General features: G+C 41.8%; 1 protein-coding gene across 3 annotated transcripts in view; it reads left to right on the top strand.

Moving 5' to 3' along the window:
* ASTN2 (astrotactin 2) overlaps positions 1-24,634 on the top strand; it is a 912,080-nt gene that overhangs the window by 747,985 nt on the left and 139,461 nt on the right. The gene's annotated exons all lie outside the window — the stretch shown is intronic.

Raw genomic sequence — 24,634 nt, 5'->3', positions numbered from 1 at the left:
TGGAGAAATTCAAGGAGTTGCCTTTTTGAGCAAGACATTCTGAAATAGTTGTCTTTATTTCGGGGGAAGAAGATTTGGAAGTCATTTAGACATGCAGAAGACGATGGGGAAAATGGCCCTTAAAAGAGTGTTTTAAGTGTACTTGGAGAGTATACAAGAGGTGGTGTCATCCTGGAGGGTGGGTCTGAGGGATGGTCTGACTTAGGGCAGGCTGGGAGCCTGGGTCTGTGAAGACTGGCTTTGAGGCTGGGCCATAAGGGTAGGCCTGGGACCATGGGAGCCAGCTTGGGTCCAGGATGGTTCAAAAGCCTGAGTTGGTGGTAGCTGGCCTGGTGCTGGACCCAGCTAAAAGCTGGAGTTCAAGGGTAATTTCCTAGAGCCTGGATTCCCAGGCACTGACTGGGGAGCCTGAGCCACAGGGATGACCCGGGGGCCTTCAGAGCTGGCAGGCAGCCGGTGATCTGGGGGCCTGGATTGGTGAGAGTCCACTGGGAACCTGCTGCCGTGGAAGCTGCTGGGGCCCCTGGAGCCAGCAGTTGCTGGGATGAGCTACAGGCTTTAGATGCACACAGAAGCCTCTGGGAACCACCTGTAGCCATGGGAGCTGGCTCTGGGGTGCAGCATGAGCCCATGTTTCTCTTTCCTACCAGAGGGACGGTTTCTCTCTGCCCAGGGCTGCTCAGGCTTAGAGGGAAGATTATGGGAGTAATGTGAATCTGTCTTTCCTACCCTCCTCAAAACATCTCTTCTTATTTTTGTGCTTCACCCAGGTGCTCTGATTCCCCACCTGGAACCCTTAGTTCTTGTGAAGGTATTTCTGTGCACAGTTAATTGCTTGAATTGATTTTTCAGTGGAGGTAGTTGAGGGGGTGGCAGAGAGGAGACAAGCGCTAGAAATTCTTATGCTTCCATTTTGCTAGCTTTAGTCTCCAAATGATTACCAAGCTTGTTTTTATAGATCAAGAAAGTGAAGCCTAGAGAGGTGTGTGACCTTCCCACAAGTCCCACGACCAGTCCGTCTTACCTCCCAACACAATGCTTGCATCTTTATATATTGTACTGAATGGTAAAAGACTGAATGATAGTTTGCTGAGGTTTTTGTTTCGTTTTAATCAGAAAATGGATGTTGAATCTTCTGTGTCTATTGAAATGATCACATAGTTCATGTTCCGTCTTTTTTTTTTTTAATATGGTAAATTGCATTGATGAATTTTCAAATGATTAAAAAAAAAAACTTGCATTCCTGGAATAAGTAAATCCCACATGGTCGTGACACATTATCTTTTTAATGTATTGTTTGTCGTGTTAAAAATTTGTTTAGATTTTTGCATCTATGTTTGTGAGGGATTTTGATCTGTAGCTTTCTCCTAATGCTTTTGTCTGTTTTGCTGTCAGGATAATTCTGGCCTCTCAAAGTAAATTGCAAAATATTTCTTTTTCATTTCCTGAAAGTATTTGGGTAGAATTAGTAATTTTTTAAAAAATTGTTTGGGGAGTTCCTGTCACGGCTCAGTGATTAATGAAACCGACTGGTATCCATGAAGACTCAGGTTCAATCCCTGGCCATGCTCAGTGGGTTAAGGATCCGGCATTCACCTCAGCTGTGGCGTAGCTTGCAGACATGGCTCAGATCCCACATTGCTGTGGCTGTGGCATAGGCTGGCAGCTACAGCTCCTATTTGACCCCTAGCCTGGGAACCTCGATATGCTGTGGATGTGGCCCTAAAAAGACAAAAAAAAAAATTATTTGATATCATTCACCAGTGAAATAATCTGGGCTTAGACCTTTTCTTGTAAGAAGATTTTAATTACTAATTTAATTTTCTGATAGATGCAAGTTCAGGTTATGTATTTCTTCTGAAATGGTTTTGGTAGTTTAGGTGTTTCAAGGAATTTACCCATTTCACGTGTTGTAAAATTTACTGGTAAAAAGTTGTTTGTGATAATCTGTTATCTTAATATTTTGTAGAATTTATTATCACACTCATTCTTGATATTGGTAATTTCTTTTTTTCTGATCAATCTGGAAAGAAGGTTGAGTAATTAATTTATCTTCTCAATGGATCAGCTGTGATTTCACCTGTTTTCACTCTTGTTTTCTATTTCTACTCTGATCCCTGTTACTTCTTCGGCTTTGGATTTAATTTGCTCCTCTTTTTTTCTGGATTTTTATGATGGTGAATGACGGTTTTTTTGTTTTTTCCTTTTTTGTCTTTTCTAGGGCCACTCCCATGGCACATGGAGGTTCCCAGGCTAGGGGTCTAATCGGAGCTGTAGCCGCCAGCCTACGCCAGAGCCACAGCAACCCGGGATCCAGGCCATGTCTGCAACCTACACCACAGCTCACGGCAACACCGGATCCTTAACCCACTGAGCAAGGCCAGGGATTGAACCCTCAACATCATGGTTCTTAGTCAGATTTGTTAACCACTGAGCCTCGACAGGTGGATGATGATGTTGATTGGGATTTTTTTCTTATCATACAACTTTCTCCCCTAATTACTATTTTAGTAGCCAACCGCCAAATTTTGATAAATTGTCCTTTCATTTTCATTCAGTTCAAAATGCTTTCTAATTTCTCTTTTGTTTTCTTCTTTGACCCATGGATTCTTTATAGGCATGTTAATTTCCAAATATATGGGGATTTTTCAGGTACCTTTCTGTTACTGATTTTTAACTTGATTCCACCATATCAGAGAATACACTTTTTATGACTTTAATCATTTTAAATTTATTGAGACTGGTTTTATGGCACAGAAAATAGTCTATCATTGTTTTCAGTATCCAGTTTAAAATCATCTATTTATGAATGAGATGTTAGTAAATGCCAGTTAGATCAAGTTAGATCCTTTCTGATTTTCTGTTTTCTTATTGTATCAATACTTGAGAAAATGGTATTAAAACCTCTGATGATGACTGTGGATGTATTTATTTCTCCTTACAGTTCTATCAGTTTTTACTTTATGTACTTTTTAAATTCTTTCAAGTGAATGACCACTTCGAATTTTTGTATCCTCTTGATGGCTTGATCCTTTTAGCACTGGGAAATGATTGTCTGTTCCCCTGTTACATTTTTTGCTCCAAAATATACTTTTTTCAGATATTAACATTAACAATCCTAGCTTTCTTCTGATTAATGTTAGAATGATCTACCATTTTTCATTCTTTTTTTACTTTTATATTATATGCGCCTTTGTATTTAAAATGTGTTTCTTATGGACAGCATATAATTAGGTTTTTCCCTTTTTTAAAAAAATCCAGTCTAATATTGTTATATTTATTTATTAATTAATTTATTTGCTTTTTAGGGCCACACCTGTGGCATTTGGAGGGTCCCTGGCTAGGGGTTGAATTGGAGCTGCATCTGCTGGCCTACACCACAGCCACAGCAACACAGGATCTGAGCCACATCTGCGACCTATACCACGGTGCTCACAGCAACGCCAGGTCCTTAACCCACTGAATGAGGCTCAGATCAAACCCACATTCTCATGTATACTAGTGGGTTCACCACTGCTGAGCCACAATGGGGACTCCCTGATATTATCTTTAAATTGAGATGTTTCGACCACTTATATTTAATATGATAGCGTCATGGTTAGGTTTAAGTTTATCATATTGCCATTTGTTTCCTATTGTCCCACCTTTCTTTGTTTCTTTTATTCTCTTTTTCTATTTCCTTTTAGATTGTTTTAATTATTCCATATTATTTCTTTTGTTGACATTAGTTGTAAATATCTTTTGTGAGTTTTCTAATTACTTTGGGGTTATATATGAATATTTAATATATCACAATGTACCTTCAAGTGCTATTATAACACTTCATATACAGTATAGAAATCTTATATAGTATACTCTTATTTCTTCCTTCCAAGTCTTTACGCTGTATTTTCATACACTTTACTCATATACAGAAGTTCCATAATTCATTGTTACTATTTTTCTTAAATAGTAAATTATCTTTTAAATGTATTTAAATAATAAACATAGGGAGTTCCCTTTGTGGCTCAGTGGTTGACAAACCTGACTAGGATCCGTGAGGATGCAGGTTCAATCCCTGGCTTCAATTGGTGGGTTAAGTATCTGGCGTTGCTGTGAGCTGTGGTGTAGATCGCAGACTTGGCTTGGATCCTGTGTTGCTGTGGCTGTGGGATAGGCTGGCAGCTGTAGCTCCGATTTGACCCCTAGCATGGGAACCTCCATATGCTGTGGTTGTGGCCATTAAAAAAAAAAAAAAAGCAAAATAATAATAAAAAACGTAATTTTATGTATGTGCTAATGCACTTAGATTATGCATTTTTGTGCTCTTCAGTCTTTCCCATGCATCCATGTTTTCATCTAATTTCATTATCTTCCTACTGGAAGGATATATTTTACTATTTCTTATATTTCAGGTCTGTTAATGATGAATTCTTTTTGCCTTTGCTTTTGTAAGCTATTCTTGCTGGGTACATCTTTAAATTATACAAAAAGAAAAATCTGTCAATCTTCTTTTTGTATAATTTAAAGATGTTGCTCTTCTCTCTTATGTTATTTGCACTGAGAAATGTGTCCTTGTTTCTATTTTTGTTCCCCTATATATACATACCTTTTTTTTTTTGCCCTCTGGCTGCTTCTAAGATTTTCTCTTTGTTACTGGTTTCAAGGTTTGTTTTTTTTTTTTTTTTAAGAGCTGCACTAAGGGCATATGAGTTCTCAGGCTAGGAGTTGAATCAGAGCTACAGCTGCCAGCCTGTGCCACAGATACAGCAATGTAGGATCCAAGCTACATCTGTGACCTACCCCACAGTTCATGGCAATGCCAGATCCTTAACCCACTGAGTGAGGCCAGGGATACTAGTTGGGTACATTTCCGCTCTGCCTCAATAGGAACCCCTGAGCAATTTTATTATTTATTGTGGTTGAGGTTTATTAAGCTTCTTGGCTCTGAGGGTTTATAGTTTTGTCCTATCTGGAAAGTAAGGGGCCTCTTTTTTTTTTTTTCTCTCTGCCCATCTTTTTCTTCTTCAGTGACTCAAAGAATACGTATGTTTGGCTACTTGAAATTGTTCTTTATCTCACTGATGCTCTTTTTATTTTTAAAAATGATTTCTTTTTGTTTCATTTTGGATTGTTTCTAGTGCTATGTCTTCAATACTTTCTGCAAAACATAAGCTACTGTTATTCCTATTCAGTGATTTTTTTTCTTTTAAACTCAGACATTGTAATTTTCATCTTTAGAAGTTCAATTTAGGTCTTATTAATATGTGGCATGTTTTAACTTTTGTTGGTATATGGAATAGCATTATAATAATGGTTTTAATGTCCTTGCTTGCTAATTCTAACATCTATGTCAGTTCTGGGTCCGTTGAAATGGATTGATTCTTCTCATTATGTTATGCATTTTCCTTCTTCTTTGCATACCAGGTAATTTTTGATTTAATGCCAGACATTATGATATTTGCATTGTTGTGTACTGGATGTTTTTGTATTCCTACAAATATTTTTTTTTTGTTTTTTTAATTTATATTTATTTATTTATTTATTTATTTATTTATTTATTTATTTATTTATTGTCTTTTTAGGGCTGCACCCGTGGCATATTAGAGATTCCAAGGCTAGGGGTCTTATCAGAGCTACAGCTGACGACCTATGGCACAGCCACAGCAAACAATGCCAGATCCGAGCCAAGTCTGTGACTTATACCACAGTTCATGGCAATGCTGAATCCTTAACCCACTGAGCAAGGCCAGGGATTGAACCCACAACCTCATGTTTCCTAGTCGGATTCATTTCTGCTGTGCCACAATGGGAACTCTTGTTTTTTTTAATTTAATGGTTTTTATTTTTTTCCATTATAGCTGGTTTACAGTGTTCTGTCAATTTTATACTGTACGGTAAGTTGACTTACTCACACATACACATATACATTCTCACATTATCATGCTCCATCATAAGTGACTAGATATAGTTCCCAGTGCTGTACAGGAAGATCTCATTGCTTATCCAGTTGTATTTCTATAAATATTTTTGAATTCTATTCTGGGACAATTCTATTCTTAGAATAGAATTCTATTCTAAGTTACTTGGAAACTGATTCTTTTGGGTCTTTCTTTTAAGGTTTGTTTAATGAGAGTAGTATTTAGTCTAGGGCTAATTATTCCCTACTATTGAGGCAAGACCATTCTATGTGTTCTACATAATGGCCCATGAATTATGAGATTTTCCAGTGTGGCTGGTAGGATAGACACTATTTCTGGCCCCTGTATGTTCAGTGGGCATTGTTCTATCTAATCCTCTTGGGTTGGTAGGCTCCTTACATATACTTATTAGCCATTATTCTGCTGATTGTTGCAGAGAGACCCTCCACAGATCTCTTCAGTTTTTCTCTCTGCACAGCTCTCTCCTGTCATTACTCTATCCTACAAGCTTTAGTCACTTTGGTCTCCCTGGACTGAGAACTTTGTCTTCTCAATTTAGGAAATCTGCCAGGTATCTCCATGCAGTGACTTAGAAACTCTCTAAAAGCAGGAAGATGGGGAAATTTTAGGGCTCACAGAATTTGTTTTCCATGTTTCATGATCTTGGTCCTCTGTTGCCTGATTTCCAATTTGAAAACTTGTTTTATGTTCTTTTCTTTAAAAAAACCTTAATATTTCAGGCAGTAGGATAAATAAATTTAGTCTTTGTTTCTTTATCCAGTCCAAAAATGGAAATTCAAGTTTTTTCCTTCTGATTATCCAAGAACCAGTGTTCTGATCTAAGAGTGCCTTCCTTCAAGAGTGTTAGAGCTACTTTTTAGTTACATGGTCTGGAGGCACTCCACAGAGATATGACCTCTTCTTTTTTTTTCCTGCTATCATTCAGAAGTTTGAAGATAATGACATAGCTGCCACCATCATTACAAATTCTTTTAACTCTTCCTTGTGCTACTTGGCCTGTATTCTCTCCACTGTCAAATTTTTGAACTTTTCAGTGGGCAGTTGTCTTTAACGAGGGAAGGTAATGACTGTGAGTTCTTTGTAATTTGGTATCCTCTCACAGCACTTAACATGTGTGTTCACTGCATTGAGTTGTATATGGGTAGGCATATACATGTCTTAACTTCAACCCTTGGCGTTAACTCTTTGAGTGCTATGTGGCCTTATGAGATCTCATGTAGTTCTGGAGATTAGTTGGGTACATAGTAAACCTTCTAAAATTAAGTGTCATGATTAATTGATGCTGTAGATGATTGCAAGTGGATACTTGAAGCAGAAACCTCATCTCTGCCTTTGTGCCACTTTTACCGTGTCTCAGCTATCTGGAAAGTGAACCTGGACTAAATCTGAAAATTTCAGTCTACTTGACTGAGCTTCATCTTAGAGGATATAAGCCTAGTTAATTTTGGAAAACCTGGCTTCTGCTTTCAGTTTCCCACTACCTCAGTTGTAGGGCCAGTCTACATCTTTTCTGGGCCCCAGTTTCCCTATCTGTAGAATGGGGAAAAGAGCACCTATTTCCCTAGTTACTTTGAGTGTCAAATGTAGCACAGTTCTTGGGACATGGTAGGCACTAATTTAGTTGCTTCTAATTTCCGCGAATTAAAAAAAAAAGAAAGAAAGAAAAGGGAAAATTCAATGTTAGGAAGAAAACAAACAAACAATAAAATAAGGTTTAAGACTTGTTTTGTTAGAGACTTAGGATTACTCACACATTTGGCCAGGTGAGGCCAGAAGAGGGAAATGTGGGCTTTCTCTTTGATCTCTCTGGATTTCTGCTGGCAGCCAAGTCCGGTGCTGTAATTGTTTATTTATTCACAAGCTCACGCATGCGTGTGCACAGATATACATGCATACACACATTCTCTCTCTTTTCTCTCTCTCACACACGCACACTTTATGACTGCCATCTGTTCAACACCCTTTTGAACTAGCTGTTGAAATGCTCACTCTCCCCCTCTGTCTCCTCCTCCCGCCCCCCACCCCGGGGTTTGGCACCCTCTTTGTTTCCTTCAGAGAAGCCATTGCTCTGTCAGTTCTGGGACACTATTGGGAAAGCCAAGCATAACTAGCCTCCTGTTCCAGTTGTTTTGAGCAGAAATGGGGCTTGTTTTGGGGATGGCTGAATTCCCCGCACGCTAATCTGTCATCGATATTAAAAACAGACGTCTGGTTCTCCCGTGTGGCCTCATCAGAGCAATTGGCATGGGTTTCAGCCTCTTGGGCAGGAGTAGATGTGGGGGGTGGGAACAAGAAGGGGGGCTGAGGCACACGCAGATTTAATGAATCCAAATAGCATGTTTGACCTACAGAGGAAAAGGCTGAGGAAGGTAGGAGGGGGGTGCTTGTCCAGAGGTTACACACATGACTTAGTGATAGAGTCAGTGTTAGAAAGGGGGGTGGAGGGTGGGGGCTCGGATGTCTTTACCTGCCCTCCCTGCCAGGTCCAAACGGCTTTCGTCCAGTCCACCTTACCTCTGATGTGCTTTGCTTTTGCTGAGAATAAACCAAGAAGCAGGTGGAAATTAGAGGGTATGGGACATCTGTGTGTCTGAGCAGGATGGAGTATCTAGCCATCTGATGGCAGCTGGAGGGCTCTGACCTTATAGAGAATGTGGCCCTGCAGATCACTGCTTGCTTACATACCACCTTTCGAGAATCTCCAATGTTTAGAGCAGAAGGGCCTTAAGCAGTGAGACCAACTCCCTCACTGAAAGGACCAGAAAAGGAAAGTCAAGAAGGGTAACAGTCTCATCCATTGTCATAATCGTCCAGCACACTCCCCTGCATTTTCTTTGGTCCTCTGTTGGAATACTTTCTAACCTTTTGAAAACCAGAGACTTGTCTCTCTCACATGGGATTCCCAGCTTAAGCTCCTTTGGTCCAGGGCTGGAAGGCCAGCTGGCTCTGTTGGCCCCCCACAGAGAAGCATCGGGCCCTCTCCACCATCCCCTACCTCTCCTCGTGAAAGGCCGCAGCATCTGGAGCTGGTCAGTGCCCCCTTTCTGTCCTGGAATTTGGGAGCCTGACCAACATGAGGCTCCCTTCCTGCCAACTCTCAACCCTGATCTCTATGTCTTCTTTATTCTCTCTCTGCCTGCCTCCCTCCCTCCCTTCCTTCCTTCATTCCTTCCTTCCCTCCCTCCCTTCTTCCCTCTCTCTGTGTATGTCCCTCTTGATATCTTTCCCTCTGTTTCCTCTTTTGTCTTTGATACTTCATGTTACCTTCTGCCTGTGTCTCGGCTATCTCTTCCTGGCTTTAACTCTTCAAGCTGGCTTCAGCATGAGGTACTCATCTAGAACTGGGCCAAGAATGATGTTTAGAAGGGTCGGAAGACATCTCTCTCCACCTCCTGTTCCCATCAAGTCTAATACACAGCTGAGAGGACACCCTCGCCCCCCCCCCCCCCCCCGTCTCCGACCTTCTCCCCACCACCCATCCCATCCCATCTTAGACCTTAGACTAAAGACCTTCTTACGTGAAAGGGAACAGTTATGGAGGTGAATTTGTGTGAGGGAATAACGCAAGGCAAGGAACAGCAAGCTACCAGCCCCACTTCTCCCGGTTGTGGAGAGGAAGATGGTGGCAGCAGTGGCTGTGATAGAGCAGTTACATTGGAGCTGTTTATGAAATACCGGGGAAATTACTCATAGCTCCTCAAGCAGCACAGGCCATGGCTGAGCCCTACTCTTTGTCTGAGAAGCTAGAGGGGCCCTCACCCGCCTGCCGTCTGCCTGCCCTGGACCAACTTGAGGGAGGTGATGTCATTGGAGACTGGGCCCCACTCCCTCCGCTAGTGGTGGGGGGATGGTGAGGGAAATATGTTTTACAGGGTGAAGTACAAACCGGCCTGACTGCAAACATCTGGAACTGATATTAGGCCCTCAGAAAACATTTCTGTCACTCCAGCTGCTCTTTGGGTGAGAGGTTTCCTAAGTCTAGGGCCTCCAAAGCAAAAAGGTACTTGGAAGGTCTTAATTCTCTCCATTCCCCATGCCACCCAGCCTGCCGTCTGTATCACAGAGTTATTTTTTTTAACAGGTCATAAAGCATACTCATTCATTTCATTCATCTATATGGAGCTCTTAGCATGGTCTAGACACTCCAAAACATGCTGGGCATAGAATTAGGAGCAAGACAGACATGAATTCTTGCCCTTGTGAGTTTATAAGTCTACTTGGAGATAGATACAATTTAGCAAGAAATTACCCTATGGCATGATAGGGGATGAGATAATTTAGATGCTCTAAGAGCACAGATTAGGGGCTTTTAACTCAGTCTAGTGGCATCAATAAAGGCTAGGCAGAGAAGGTGAAGCAGTTGTTCAGAATCTGTTCCTAGTAGTTAATCATACTGGTCAAACCTTACTGAAGACTATCAGCCCCACCCCCACCACATGGAGCTTACGCTTTGGCTAGAAAGGCTGCTCTTCAGGTTTCATTTTCTCCCTCCTGCCACCTGTCACCATGCTTGACCTTAGTAACAGCTCCCCATCAGAGATACCAAGAGAAGAAAAGTCAGCATCCCCTCTGTACTCTCCAGAACCTCCTTCCAGGCCAGGGAAGAATCATGGCAAGTAGGTGCCTACCTTCCATCCAAAGACTTTGTCAGGATTAACTCCCTCCCACTTTATGACCCTGAAATGTAGCCATTCCTCCAAAAGATAAAGTCACGTAGAACCCAGCCCCCATCTTCTTGCCTCAGTTGAAACTGATTCTCAAAGTATCAAACCTGCTGGTTTGGAGCTTTCTGTCTGTGCTCTTGTCATCACAATAGATGTGTTCAAGTTTTTTTCTGGATTCCCTGCTGAATAATTCACTCTCTGACTTCCTTAGCCAGCTCATCCCCAGTGAACTTTCTTGCGGTCTCCCTTGGCTGCCCACCCCTAGTTCCCACCCTGGGGTTGTCCTCATGTGATATTGTCCCATCAAAACTCACTAACTTCAGTATCCCTTTCTCTGACCATAATCTTTTATCCTGCCCATGTTTTGATCTCTCATTCCTGCCGTGTCCATCTTAACACAATAGGACTGCCTATCCCTTGGTTTGACTACTCTGTCTTCATCTACTCTGTCAGTTTCCATAGTTATAATCAAAATACTCACTGCTCTTACATTTCATTTCTACCTCAGTCCTCTGAGTGCTCTTTTCCATATCCAACTTACTCAAAGCATTGGCAATTTGATGTTTCTCAAGCAATTCAAACTCAACATATACAACTTGCTACCGTCTCCCCACTAGTGTGCTCCTGCCTGTATGTCCATTTTCTCTATATATCACTGGTCCCACTATAAGTTCAGTTCCTTGAAGCAAAATCCCAAGGTTTAACTCTTTTCTTTGGCTCATTTTCATACTCAGTTTATAACCAGGTTGTTTTGCTTTGATCTCCATTATATTTTGCCCCAGCTTTATTGAGATATAAGTGACATGTGACATTATCTCTTTTTTTTTTTTGCTTTTTTTTTAGGGCCACATCCATGGCATATGGAAGTTCCCAGTCTAGGGGTCGAAGGGGAGCTGCAGCTGCTGGCCTACACCACAGCCACAGCAACATGGGATCCAGACCACATTTGTAACCTACACCGCAGCTCAGGGTAACACCAGATCCCCAACCCACTAAGTGAGACCAGGGATCAAACCCACATTCTTGTGGCTACATTCGTTTCTGCTGAGCCATGATGGGAACTCCCCATGTAATATTATCCCTTAAATCTCTTCCTTTCCATTCTCATTGCCTTGTCTAAACCACCCATCATCAGAGTTCCCATCGTGGCACAGTGGAAACGAATCCAACTAGGAACCATGAGATTGGTGGGTTCGATCCCTGGCCTCACTCAGTGGGTTAAGGATCCAACATTGCTGTGAGCTGTGGTGTAGGTCGCAGACGCGGCTCAGATCTGGCGTAGCTGTGGCTGTGGCATGGGCCAGCAGTTACAGGTCCGATTCGACCCCTAGCCTGGGAACCTGCATATGCCCCAGGTGCGACCCTAAAAAGACAAATAAATAAATAAATAAATGAAAGACAAAAAATAAATAAACCACCCATCATCTCTTATAATCATTTTCTAATTAGTTTTCATATTAGCCACTTTTTGTCCCTCTCAGTTTTCAATTCTAAAGCCAGAGTTACCCTTCAAAATGCAGCTTTTGATGCTATCCAGTGCCTTGTACAGTGCTGGCATGTTGGAAACACTCAATAAATATTTGATGAATATATGATTTGTAAGTATCATTTTCCTAATTTGAACCTTTTAAGAGCTTTCCATAAATCTTCTAACTAAATGAGAACCATTTCGACATGGCCTGGAAGGTTATGAAGAATTGCTCTTGCCTATTTCTCCAGTCCTCACTCTTAGTAGCAACGATTTTCATTCCCATTTAAGTCTATCTGCGCAGGTCTCAGCTTAAATGTCACTTATCTGAATCTTTAGATCATATTTGGCCCATTCATTGATTTTGTGAATTTTTAGCCTTTAATACCCCCTTGGTAGCCCTTACTGCAATTATAATGAATGTGTTTTAATTTAGGGGGAAGAAGTGTTGAGTATTTGCCTTTCTCACTAGAATACTAGCTCCTGTGAAGTGGAGTTAGGTTCATCCTTTTCATGATTCCTTTTCATGATTCTATCCCCAGCGCCTAGTAAAATACCAGGCACATAGGAGGTATCCAATAATGACCTGAAATGGTGAACAGGTCATGAGATGAAGTGATGGTTGAGAGGTAGATGAGGATGAAGAGTATCCCAGGTAGAGAGAAAAACACATGCAGTGACATTAAAATATAAAAGGTTGTGTGCTAGCATATAACTTTTGAGTAGTGGGAATAAAACAGAAGAGACACTAGAAGCAGTGTAATTATGGTGAGTTGTTTAAGCCATGCTAAAAGTGAGTTACATTCCCCTGCCTGCTCTATGGAAGATGAATTGAGGGGCCTTTGAATCCATTGTTTCATTTTATCTGCAATTTAATCCTTCCAAGTGAGAGGGAATTATTATCTTCTTTTACAGGTGAAAGAGTTGAAGAGCAGGCTTATACTGTTGATAGTTGAAGGTCAAACTTAAAAGGAGAGTAAGGTCAAGAATTGAATTTTAGTCTCCTGACTGTTTAGTTCACATATCTTTCCATTTCTTGCTGCCAGTATACTCCCAATCAGTGGCAAGAAGGCCCTGGATTCAGGGAGCAAAAAGAATGGCTGAATGGTCTTTGACACCCAACCCCTACATTAATTTGTGTTAATCTGCTTTGCCGCTGTAGCTATTTGGATGTGTCATCTCCAAGGCCAGGGACAGAGAACACCTTCCCTTGAGAGTTTTTTATTTACCACTTCTTGGAATATTTTCACTTGCTATTTGCCATAACATGGACAGGGAGTGTGAGCTGACTATTGAATGATAACAGAAATGTCTTATTAAAATTGCTGCAATGTTTGAATTTTACTATGTGTCCCTTAAGACTTCTAACTCTGTGAGGGTATCTCTCTAATCAGCCAATGAATTCATTTGTTCACTCCTAATACAGAATATGGTTTGACAATACCCAATACCAGTTAAGCCAATCTTCTCAACTCCGATGAAGAAAATGAATTTCAGGAGTCAGGGAACTTATGCTGCGTCTCCTGATAAGTTCAAACTAGCACATAGGCAGGATCTCCTGGCCCCCAGCCCAGCATTGTTTCTCATACCATGTGCTCTTAGGAGTATCCAGGCTTGGATTTGCCCACCAGTCCCATTTCCAGGCTCCATAAACTTCTTGTGATTGAATTCCCTCTTCCTGAGTCATCCTGTCCTACCTCCTGAGGGTGAGATTCTGGGTACGTCCCTGGAGCCATATGAGAGGAGATCAAGGAGTTGGGTTCACTCTGACCCCAAACTCCCCAGGAAGAACTCAATTGCCCTGCCCTGATCCGGCCTCACTTACCCCAGTGGGAGAAGGTGAGTGTGGAGCCCCCTGGAGAGAGGGAATTTGGTGGTTAACCAGCAATGAAGATGGGCCTGTAGGAAAATAATTACAGACCTCGTGTAATTGCCCTTTAATCCATAATTGACAGGTTTCTCTCCAGCTTGTCTTGGGAGACTGTTGACCCATTTTAAAGCATCAGGCACAGCTGACATCCGTGTTAGAGGAGAGCTTTCCAACGCATGAGTTCCTGGGAGTGTTCCCTCCACGATTCCACAGGAAATCTGGAAGGAACCATAGAGATTATAGATAAACCTCTACCCAGGGCCCCCTACCCACCCTCATCTCTTATTCAATGACCTTGACTGAGGTCATTTCAGAGTTCATGAGTATAATTCTCTAAGTCCTAGAAGATATATCAAGTGTCCTGGAATAATTGCTGCCTTCAACACTGACTATTCAAGTGCCAAAGACGTGGATCAATAATACCTGTGGATTTGAGTTCACTCACTCATTATTTCAGAGCCCAGGCAGCAATTATCCTTTGGAGGCATCAAAGTTCTGGGGAGAATAACCTCCAAGAAAGAAGCATACCATTTTAAAAGGCCAGAGAAGACAGAGGCCATAAATTCCAGTAGGCAAGAAAAATTCCTTTATGTAACCACCCTTGAGATGTATTTCCTTTATGTTTGGCAAAGAAAACAATACAACCCAAACTTGCTTCTTGAGTTGGCTTTTAGGAAGCTGATGACTAACCTAACATGTAAGGGCAGAAATCAATACTCATTGTTCTCATCCTCAGACACATCTAGCTTGACATCTACTTCCCTCTGCATAGAATTTCCTGCCTCGAGTTGTCTGGGTTGTTAGCACCTTCATAGCAGTATACTTCTTCATCGCATGGTCATTGTCACATAGAGGTCTCCCTGACCACCTGAAGATGAGGTTGCTTTTCTGTCACTCCTGTCACATCCTCGAGTTATTACTATTGCCTCATGTCATTTATCATTCTCTGAAATAATCTCACTTATGTATGGTTTTGCCTATTTATTTTTGGCCCCCATGCTCTTAAATGTAAGCTCTATGAGGGTGAGGCTCTTGACTGCCTTATTCCATGCTATATCCCTAGCACCAAAAATATAAATTACACTGTTGCCACGGCTCATGAAACCAAGCAGTCCAACCACCACAAGTCAAGAAGCAGAAAGGTATCCAAAATAAAGAGAGCAAAAGTGAGAATGAAGCAAGAGAAGTAGCATGTCCTAAGTGCCAGCTCCTTACCAGCAACACCATACATGTGATAGAAAGTGCAAAGTTAATTAAAAGGAAAGGAATGAGAACCAGCGTTTATTGAGCATTTATGTACCAGGTATTTCTATAACATTCAATCACCAGAACTATTCTGAAAAGGAGTCATTATTGTCTTTATCTCACAGATGGGTACACTGAGGTTCAGAGGGCCAGAGTCATTGCCTATACACCTACAGTTGTTAAGGGACAGAGTTAGGATTTGAGACCAATTCTTTCTCGCTCAGAAATCCATGCTCTTTGTCCCTACTCTTAATAGCTTCCAGGGGAATCCCTGAAGGAGGGATAATTTTAAAAAATCATTTTAAATGAAGAGAGGAGTGTATGTAATAAAAAAGAAATACAATTTTAAGGGGTGTGATCCAATTGGATCAATTGTGTAGGAGGGGCTAGGCATCGATTTCATGGCAGAAACCATAGGGAAAGTATAAACTCTGAGTCTCTAGGGTCATATCTGCGTCGGGGGCTGCAGGTCTCTGTGTTGCATGCATTGGGCACAGATGTGCTGACATCAGGTGTGTGATGACTCACACCTTCAGAATGTCAGGTCTGGCTATCCTGCAGCAGCTGAGCTTCTCAGGGCAGTTTAGGGCCTGTAGCACATGGAGACAAGGAGTGATGAAACATACCCAGTGAGTAGGCTCAACTGCTCCAACTTAAAATGACAGCATCAAATGTCAGTGATTGGACTCTCCTGCTGTTCAGCACCTAGAACTAGCTTACATGGACACGTCTTGATGCTTATGTAGTTGATAAGTGGGACTTTTCTGTCCATGCTAATAGTGGCATTTCATATTTTTACATTCATTTTCTAGGTAATATCCAATTGTGGACTGTCTCCCATGTGCCAATGTTGGTTCCAGGCACTGGGGAAATGTTAGAGACAGTTGGTTGGATTATCTACCTATCATTCAGAGTAGAGGGCATATATTCTTCCTGTTTTGTTTTTCATTTTGGTTAATCTGAAAAAAAGCTGGAACAAAAAATTGGGAACAGGTGGCTTACTTGATAGGGACACACACAGGAATCAGTTGTGAGGCAGCCTGGGCAGTGATACCAGCAGGAGAGAAAGCCAATCCAGGGGTGTGTTCCCAAGGTCATTACTGAAGTGCTATGGGCTTACTTCCACCAGTATCTTCTGAGGATGCAAAACTGGCATGTGTCTGCTTTGGCTGCCTACCTGTAATGTTTGAAGATTGTGGTTCCTTCCACATCTGGGCTGTGTTTACCCTTTTGAGCTGAAAGCTCCCATGGCATCAAGGAAGGCCTCTGGCCATAAAGCAGAAACACACGCTTGGCATGTGCTCAGTTGCTGGAGCAGCACAGAATGAGTCCAAACTCATGCTGGAACTGTCCACTGCAGTTGAGGTTGCAATCTGAGATTAGGGATATGCGGTGGCCCCAAGGATTGTCTTACATACTCATTCAGAAATGTGTATATTGAACAGCTGCACATGCCAAGCATATTTCTGTGTTCTTGGAAACCAGCGGGGAGTGTGATAAAGACTATCCCTTTTATCGTGGAGTACTCAAACCTGGGGATAGAGAGATAACAACTGCATGATAATAGAGTGAAAATGAAATACAACTAGAGAGATATACAGTGGGAGAAAGATTAGTTTGAGTTGGGAAACTGGTCATCAAGGAGGCCTTCATGAAGCCTCTGACCTCAGTCTAGAAGGATGTGGTCGAGATGAGTAAAAGGAAATTCAGACAAAGAGCATAAACTAATCAAGCCATGAAGGAAGACGGAAAAGAAAGGTGCCTGGAGGAATATAGCAGGAGAAGGACCTGAGTGTGTGGTCAAGTGGGCGACTGCATTGAAGGCCAGGCGAAGGTATTTTGGGCTCTGGGCTGTGGAAAGTGATGTCAGGTGTCTATAGGCCTAGGTTGTGGTTAAGAATTCACCTTCCCATTCTCAGTGAAGGATGGCAGGATGCAGGTGAGGTGTCATGGGTGCTGGCAGTGCAGAGTGAGCCCCCTACCCCCGACCCCCTCCAGTCTTGGCTTACATAGGGTCTTGGCAGCAGAACAGAGTCTCTGATGTGGACAAGCGGGATCAAGGTAAAGATACAAAGCAGGTTAGCTCCCTCCAAGATGTCCTCTGCCTTTGACATTCACATGGAGAATGGCATTAGCATCTCCTTCCACCAACCAGGACAGTTAGAGAATTTTTATTAATATGTAGCCTAGTGAGTTTCCTCAGCCTTCATCTATCAAGCACGGCTTCATGCCTTTAAGAGCAGCCCACACCTAGTGCCTCGGAAGCCCATCGATCATGCCTGGAGGCAGGGAGGCAGATTCTCTTTTATTGCCCTTGCCCAAGCACAGGTGTTTGGAATGTCAGTGCAGGCACCCAGCTTTCTCCGGGGTTCAGGCACAGCTTCTCTCTGCATGACCTCCTTGGAATCCTCTTCCCCCATGCATTCTGAGCAGATGGGCTCTCCTTTTGTTCCTTTAGAGCTGCCTCAGCCTCACTCTTCCATCCTATGTGTCATGGGCAGCACATTTGTATGGCCACATCTGCCTTGTCTCAGCTGCCGAGGCCATGCACAAGGCAGATATCAATCAACGTCTGAAAACTGTTTATATTTGATAACCAGGAGCAGGCCTTATCTTCAGACTTCACCCACATCTTCATTTAATCATCTGAAGAAGGAAAGTGACAATAGGAAAGGCTGGGTTGCAGGAGACCTGGACATTCTGTCCTTATGTGATCTTGGGACTCTCCTCTGTAGGCCTCATTTGCCCCAACTCTGAAATGAGGTGGTTGAAACAGGTCATCTCTAAGGTCCTTCTGTCTTTAAGGTTTTATGATTTCAAGCCTCTGTGGGATTGAATGCATGTACTAGCCTCTATTATTTAGTCATATTTGGCCAAATGCCTTTGTTTTCTGAAATTTGCATGGAAGTGTATCATCCATACACAAAGGTACACTGATCATAAATGTATGTCTTGATGAATTTTCACACAGCGAACACAGCCCTATAACCAATACCCAGATTAGGAAACAGTACATTGCCAGCCTCTCACAAGCCCATCTTATGCTCCCATTCAGGCATAGCCCCTTCTTCAAGGGTAAATCACTGCCTTGACTTCTATTAAAATGGATTAATGTTGCCTAATTTTTAAGCTATATGTTAAAAAAAATCACGAAATGTGCATTCTGTTGGGTCTGGGTTCTTTGGTTTACCATATTGTGAGATTCTTGCATATGGTTCAATAGAGTTGTAATTTATTGTTATTGCTGTCATTGTTTCTCTTGTTCTTAAGGGAAGCTGCCATATACAAAAATGGCAGCAGGGTTTTTTTTTGCTTTTTTTTTTTTACTACTTTTATGATTTAAGTTTTTACTTTTTTTGTTTGTTTTATATAATGATTTTTATTTTTTTCATTATAGCTGGTTTATAGTGTTCTGTCAATTTTCTACTGTGCAGCATGGTGACCCAGTTACAAATGCAAGTATAGATTCTTTTTTCTCACATTAGCATGCTCCATCATAAGTGACTAGTCCTAGTTCACAGTGCTACACAGCAGAATTTCATTGCTTATCCATTCCAAAGGTAGTACTCTGCATCTATTAACCCCAAGCTCCCAATCCATCCCACTCCCTCCCCCTCAAGTCTGTTCTCCAAGTCCATGATTTATTTTTCTGTGGAAAGTTTCATTTGTGCCGTATATTAGATTCCAGATATAAGTGATATCATATGTGTTTCTCTTTCTGACTTACTTGACTAAGTATGAGAATGTCTAGTTCCATCCATGTTGCTGCAAATGGCATTATTTTGTTATTTTTTGTGGCTGAGTAGTATTCTATTGTGTTTATATACCACATCTTCCTAATCAAGTCATCTGTCAATGGACATTTGGGTTGCTTCCATGTCTTGGCTATTGTGAATATTGGGAAGCAGTTTTTATATAGAGAGACAATTAACTTGGAGCTGAGTTTTCTTTTTTTGTTTGTTTGTTTGTTTGAGGAAATTCTTATGAATTGCCTCTCTTAGATTGATAAATGTTTGGCTGGTAGATAATTATTGATTACTCTGGGGGGAGGATTTGATGGGGGCCTTTGATTGCTTGAAAAAGACTACCCTCTCAATGACATTTGGTATGTAGAATGCAAAGGCAGCAGCTATGAAAATTTGATTTTAAATTGAGTTGCAGTAGAAACAAATGAGTGGAGGATCTTGATTGCCTCCCTTGTAAAGTATAGAACCACTAGTGTGAGTTAAGATTATGTCCCTGGGGTGAAACTGGCATGAGGGAGGAAGAAGTCTGGTTATGTATTGGGCTCAAAGCCACAGTGCGTAGAGCCACCTTGGCACAGTGGCCATGACCTGAGCATGAAGAATGAAACACAGTCTAAAGAGTTGTGCACTTGGGAGCCTGGGCCTGGGCCTCTTGTGGCTGAGGGAGTGGGACAGTCCTTCCTTGGAGAACCACTGTCATCTGTGTGAGGTGACTTTCTAATGCCTTCCCCTCACCAGGACCTGGCCTAGAGCCACGTAGAACTCCTGTTTTCCAACGCAATGTCACTTGGCAGTGGCAGGGATCAATGTCAATGACAGAAAGAGGACCATCATGATGTTCTTCCCCTCTCTCTTTCCAAAAGACACTGGGGAGCCTTGACTGAGAAAACCTAGCATCCTTCTACAGCTCAAAGGGGGAGGGGTTAGTCTCGATAGAGACACTTGATTCCTGAGCAGTGTGCACACGTGGAGCTAAGAGACATCTTTCCAAACATCGGAAGAAGTGTTTGCAGTCCACGGCGATGAAGTTGTCTACAGACCATAAAGTCATTCATTCATTCAGTAATTATTTATTGCATTCTCTGTTAACCTGTCTATTCAGTATGCTTAGTGCTTTTAGAAGTAATACATCTACAACTACAATCCATTCCTCCCTTCAGCATTTTTTTCATTCTTCTCATCTTAACGTAGCAGGTATGTTGACCTATGGTTAAAAGACTCATGGTGGCTACACCCCTTTTCATATGATTGATAATGAAGCATTTAGTGGGAAGAGTTATCTTCTTTGGACATATTAAGTAGCAGGTTGATGTTTTGGGGGTCATTTTTATCACTATCAAATTATATAACCTTTTCACATCCACCTCCCAGAATCAATTCTCTTGAAAGAAGAAAAGACAATTATTGTACCAATTCATATGTAGTTTTCCTTATAGGTCTGTGTTTCCTAGATCTCAGAGCGATAGTCTTTTCCTTTATTTATCTTGCTTACGTCCTTATGATTTAAGCATAAAAATGGAGGACCCAGCCACTTTTCAAAAACATTGAGCTGTGTGGGGCTTGGGAGGGATGGACTGGCATTTTGGGCCTGGCATATGTACAATGAGGTATATGGAATTATTGACCAATAGGGACCTGCTGTATATCACAAGGAACTCTACCCAATATTCTGCAATAATCTGTGTGGGAAGAGAATCTGAAAGGGAGTGGATGTCTGTGCTTGTTTAACTGAATCCCTTTGTTGTACAGCAGAAATTATCACAACACTGTAAATCACTGTACAATGCTGTAAACACTATACGTCAATAAAACTTTTTGAAGATTAAAAAAAAGGAACAAAACCATTTAGCTGTCTACTTAAGATCTGCACATTTTATTGTAGCTAAATGATATTCCTCAATTTTAAAAAAATGTATGTGAGATGTCATAGAAATATAATGTTTTGAGCCCTTTAGCAGAAGACTATTCAGTAGTAGAAATGAAGCAGGAAGTGCATCCTTCCATTTTGCTGATGAAGACACTCATGTTCTGAGACGCTAATCTATCTGAGGTCCAGTGGTGTCCAGTTTTAAAGCACCGTTGTTCCAAAGTCTAGTGCCATTATAACTGGCTCCACTTTCTCCAAGAATCCTTTCCTGATTCCCACCCCAGGACCCACTACAATTCTGGATTCTGAGATATCTTTTCTCCAGGAGCCCTGGCATCGACACCATCTCATCTGCTGCTACCGCCCCCACTGTCTACTCAGTGAATAAATAGAGACTTTCAGCTCCTGAGGCTGTCAATCGGCTCTATTTTGTAAGTCCTAAATTTGCTGCTAAAGTGTTTTACAAGATACAACCAAACAAAAGTAAGTCTTTGAACAGAAGGTCACAGTTTTGGAAGGGCCTGTTTGGGTTTTAACAACTAATGCTGGGCATTAAATTCATCTTAAGCAGAGCCGAATTTTCCCTCTGGATAAGAGGGATGGATTTTCAATGATCAGTGTCATTTGGGATCCTGGAAAGCAGAGGGTGGATGTTTTTGGCATGGTTTATGCCCAGTGCCTCATTCTTTAGTTGACTCAGGTTTCTGGGTGGAGTTTCAGTTTTGTAGGAAGCCTCTGGACTTAGGACAACAGTCTGGCCAATTTCCCCTCTGGTCGCTCTAAGTGACAAGAAAAAATACTGGTAACCTTTTCACAAGGCAGAGATGGAAATGGGACCTTCACATTTTTTCCTACATGGAAGTACAATCACTTCAAGCCTTTAAGAATAAGTGGGACATGCTAGAAGGGCATGCATAAACATGAACCTCTCTTGCCTTTGGTTAATCCTACTTTATAAACCCCCTTTCATACATTGTCTCATCCATTGCTTATAGCAGTCCTACAAAGTGGAGTGTCCTTGGACTCCTTTTTCAGATGTGAAAATAGGGACTCAGGGAAAATGATTTAACCAAGTGCACACAGCTAGTAAGAGGAACAGCTGGGGCTCAGATACTAAGGACTCTTGCTCTTGTTGCCAACCAGCTACCCTGCGAGGACTTGGGGTTATCACAATCAATCTTTTCAACAACTCCTAGAAGCTCGTATCATCCTCCATACTGTATAAAAGAGAAAACTGAAACCTGAGTATGGGAACGTGGATGACCCAAAATTAATTACATGCCTCAGTGCCCAGTGGAAGTTATCCCAGTTTGTCTAACCTTGAGTCCATACCAAGATCCCTCTTAATAACCCTCCATATGGAGAGAATGTTTCCCTTCAAAGATGGCTTTGAGATAGAGAAGTTCTATAACTGTATTTATTGCTTTTTTAACATGCCTAGTTGGTTTTTTGGAAAACAGTTTTCACCAGCTGTGAATTAGTGGATTTGGATTCTAGTAGACAAGCAGTTGCTGTTGAATTAGCAGAATCTTTGACTTGAGAACACGGCTTCTTTGTATTTTTATTTATTTATTTGCTTATTTTAATTTTTTTTTTCTTTTTAGGGCCATACACACAGCATATGGAAGACCCTAGGCTAAGGGTCAAAGAGCTACAGCTGCTGGCCTATGGCACAGCCATAGCCACACTAGATCTGAGCCGTGTCTGTGAACTACACCACAGTTTACAGCAGAGAGGGATCCTTAACCCCCTGAGCAAGACCAGGAATAGAACCCGTGTCCTCATGGATACTAGTCGGACTTGTTACCTCTGAGTCACAGCAGGAACTCCCATGGCTTCTTTTTAAACTCAAAGTCTTGGTCAAGATTTGATCTTAGAGGTCTCATTTTTGAAATCAGTCATTCATTAGCCAAAGACCTCAAGATCAATACCATTTATGTCTCCATGCAGACACTGAACTAAGAACACCAAATACACGTTCTCAAATCCTTATAGCAATTCTATGAACTATAAATTGTTAGTCCCTCTTTAAAGAAGGGAAAACTGATATGAAGTCAAGGTCTATCAGAAGCTGTCCCCTCTCTGGTATTCCCAAGTGTCTTTTAACTACAGATCATAGAACATCAGGTTGGAGGAGACTTTAGATATTATCCAATCAGTGTCCTACTAACTTCCATTTTAAGGATGTGCAAATTAAGGCCCAGAGGAGACAAGGATTATTCTTTGAGGAATTTTCCCCACACTCTGCATTAACCTAATCATGTAAGTTTTGGAGACTGACACTTCCTTACGGGATTCTCTGGGCTTGAGTATTAAGCTCATCACCGATACCTGGACAGTTATCCAGGGAGGAGGAATCATAATGCCCAGAAATCCAGGCCAAGCGAAGAAGAGCCTTCTTCACCTTTACGGCTGTCCTAGAGCTGGGACCTTTCCTCCAGCCTTGTTTTGGGGACTGGAACGTTGATGTTTGAAGGGCCACACCACTCACATTTCCCTGGAAAAGTCCTGTAATGAGAGACCCACCCATTCTCTTTCTGTTTTCTGCTTCCTGAAGGAGACATAATCCTAGCAACCGGGTTATGTCACATTTCACTTTGTTTGGAGAGGATAAGATTTCCCCTCCTCTTAACTGAATGACCAAGCCTTCATGAGCTCACAGATCTAATCTCAAGATGTAAGTGGGTTAAATTTGGTTACTGAGACATAATAGGAAATGGTGTTTTGGAGAGTTTGGGTTAGAGGGAGTGATTGAATCTTTTTCTCAGTCAGAGGCCTTGTTTGGGGGCAGGCTAGGGTTTCTCCCATGTGGATGGGCTTCCTCTAGCTCTGGAATAGTCCACTCAGTGACTCTCTGAAATAAATGCATATACAGCAAAGGCTGGGGAGGCTACAGCTGCCTCCAGTTATGGACTCTTTTCACCCCGAGGCCATAACTTTCTGGCCATTTCAGACTCAAGGTGGATGCAGGGATGTGGTACACAGGCATTCTGGACATCAGATTCTGACTTTAATTTGGTTCTAACTTTAATTAAGCAACCAACTTTCTCTATAGCCTTTGGAGAATTGCTTCTCTTTTTAGGCTCTGTGTCCCCATCTTAAAAAGGCGGAGTAGTGATGGTAAAAAAAAAAAAAAAAAAAAAACTATGTCTGTCACAGTCTTCTTTCCAATTAAGGTTTTAAGGATCATTAAGGATGATTCAGTCTAACCAACACATGTTCTGAATGTCAATAGTGTGCCAAGCACTGGGCTCAGTGCTGGATTTCGTTGGTGAACAAGAATAGGCAAGAACTCTGCCTTCTTGAAATGGAGAGTGAGTAGGGGAGTCAGACAGTAAGCAATTGACTTTAAGCATGGTGACTCCTGTAGTGGGAGGGCATGCCATTTTATGGTAGTAGGCAGGAAGAACTGTTGAAAGACTATGTTGAAATAAATTTTTAAAAAAATCATGGCACCAAAGAAAAAAGCCTCTCTTTAGAAGTGGATATCTCTGCATGACTAGTAGGACAGATCACAATGTTAAAAGGTCAGCCGACCTTCCCATGAGTTCGTGGAGGACTGCATCATTGTAGGTTGCCTGGGCTGGAAGCATCCAATAGGATGAGAGGCCCTACAAGGAGAGGGGCTAGACCACTGAAAACTTAAGGGGATGCGTAATTCTGTATTAATGTGATAATTTGATTAGTATCTGTAAGCTCCAGGAGAACAGGCAAAATCTTTGTCACTCAACGTCGCATTCCAATACTCTAGAGCAGTGTCTGGCACATGGCTAATTCTTAACAAATGTTGCTGAATGAATGCGGTTGAGAGGCAAAGAGACAGGAGCCAGGATTAGAAAACAGGCTGAGCTGT

This window comes from Phacochoerus africanus, chromosome 2, assembly GCF_016906955.1.
Source record: "Phacochoerus africanus isolate WHEZ1 chromosome 2, ROS_Pafr_v1, whole genome shotgun sequence".
NCBI classification, from domain to species: domain Eukaryota; kingdom Metazoa; phylum Chordata; class Mammalia; order Artiodactyla; family Suidae; genus Phacochoerus; species Phacochoerus africanus.
Note: the sequence above shows the minus strand (reverse complement) of the source record. Positions and strands in the feature narration are given on the sequence as shown.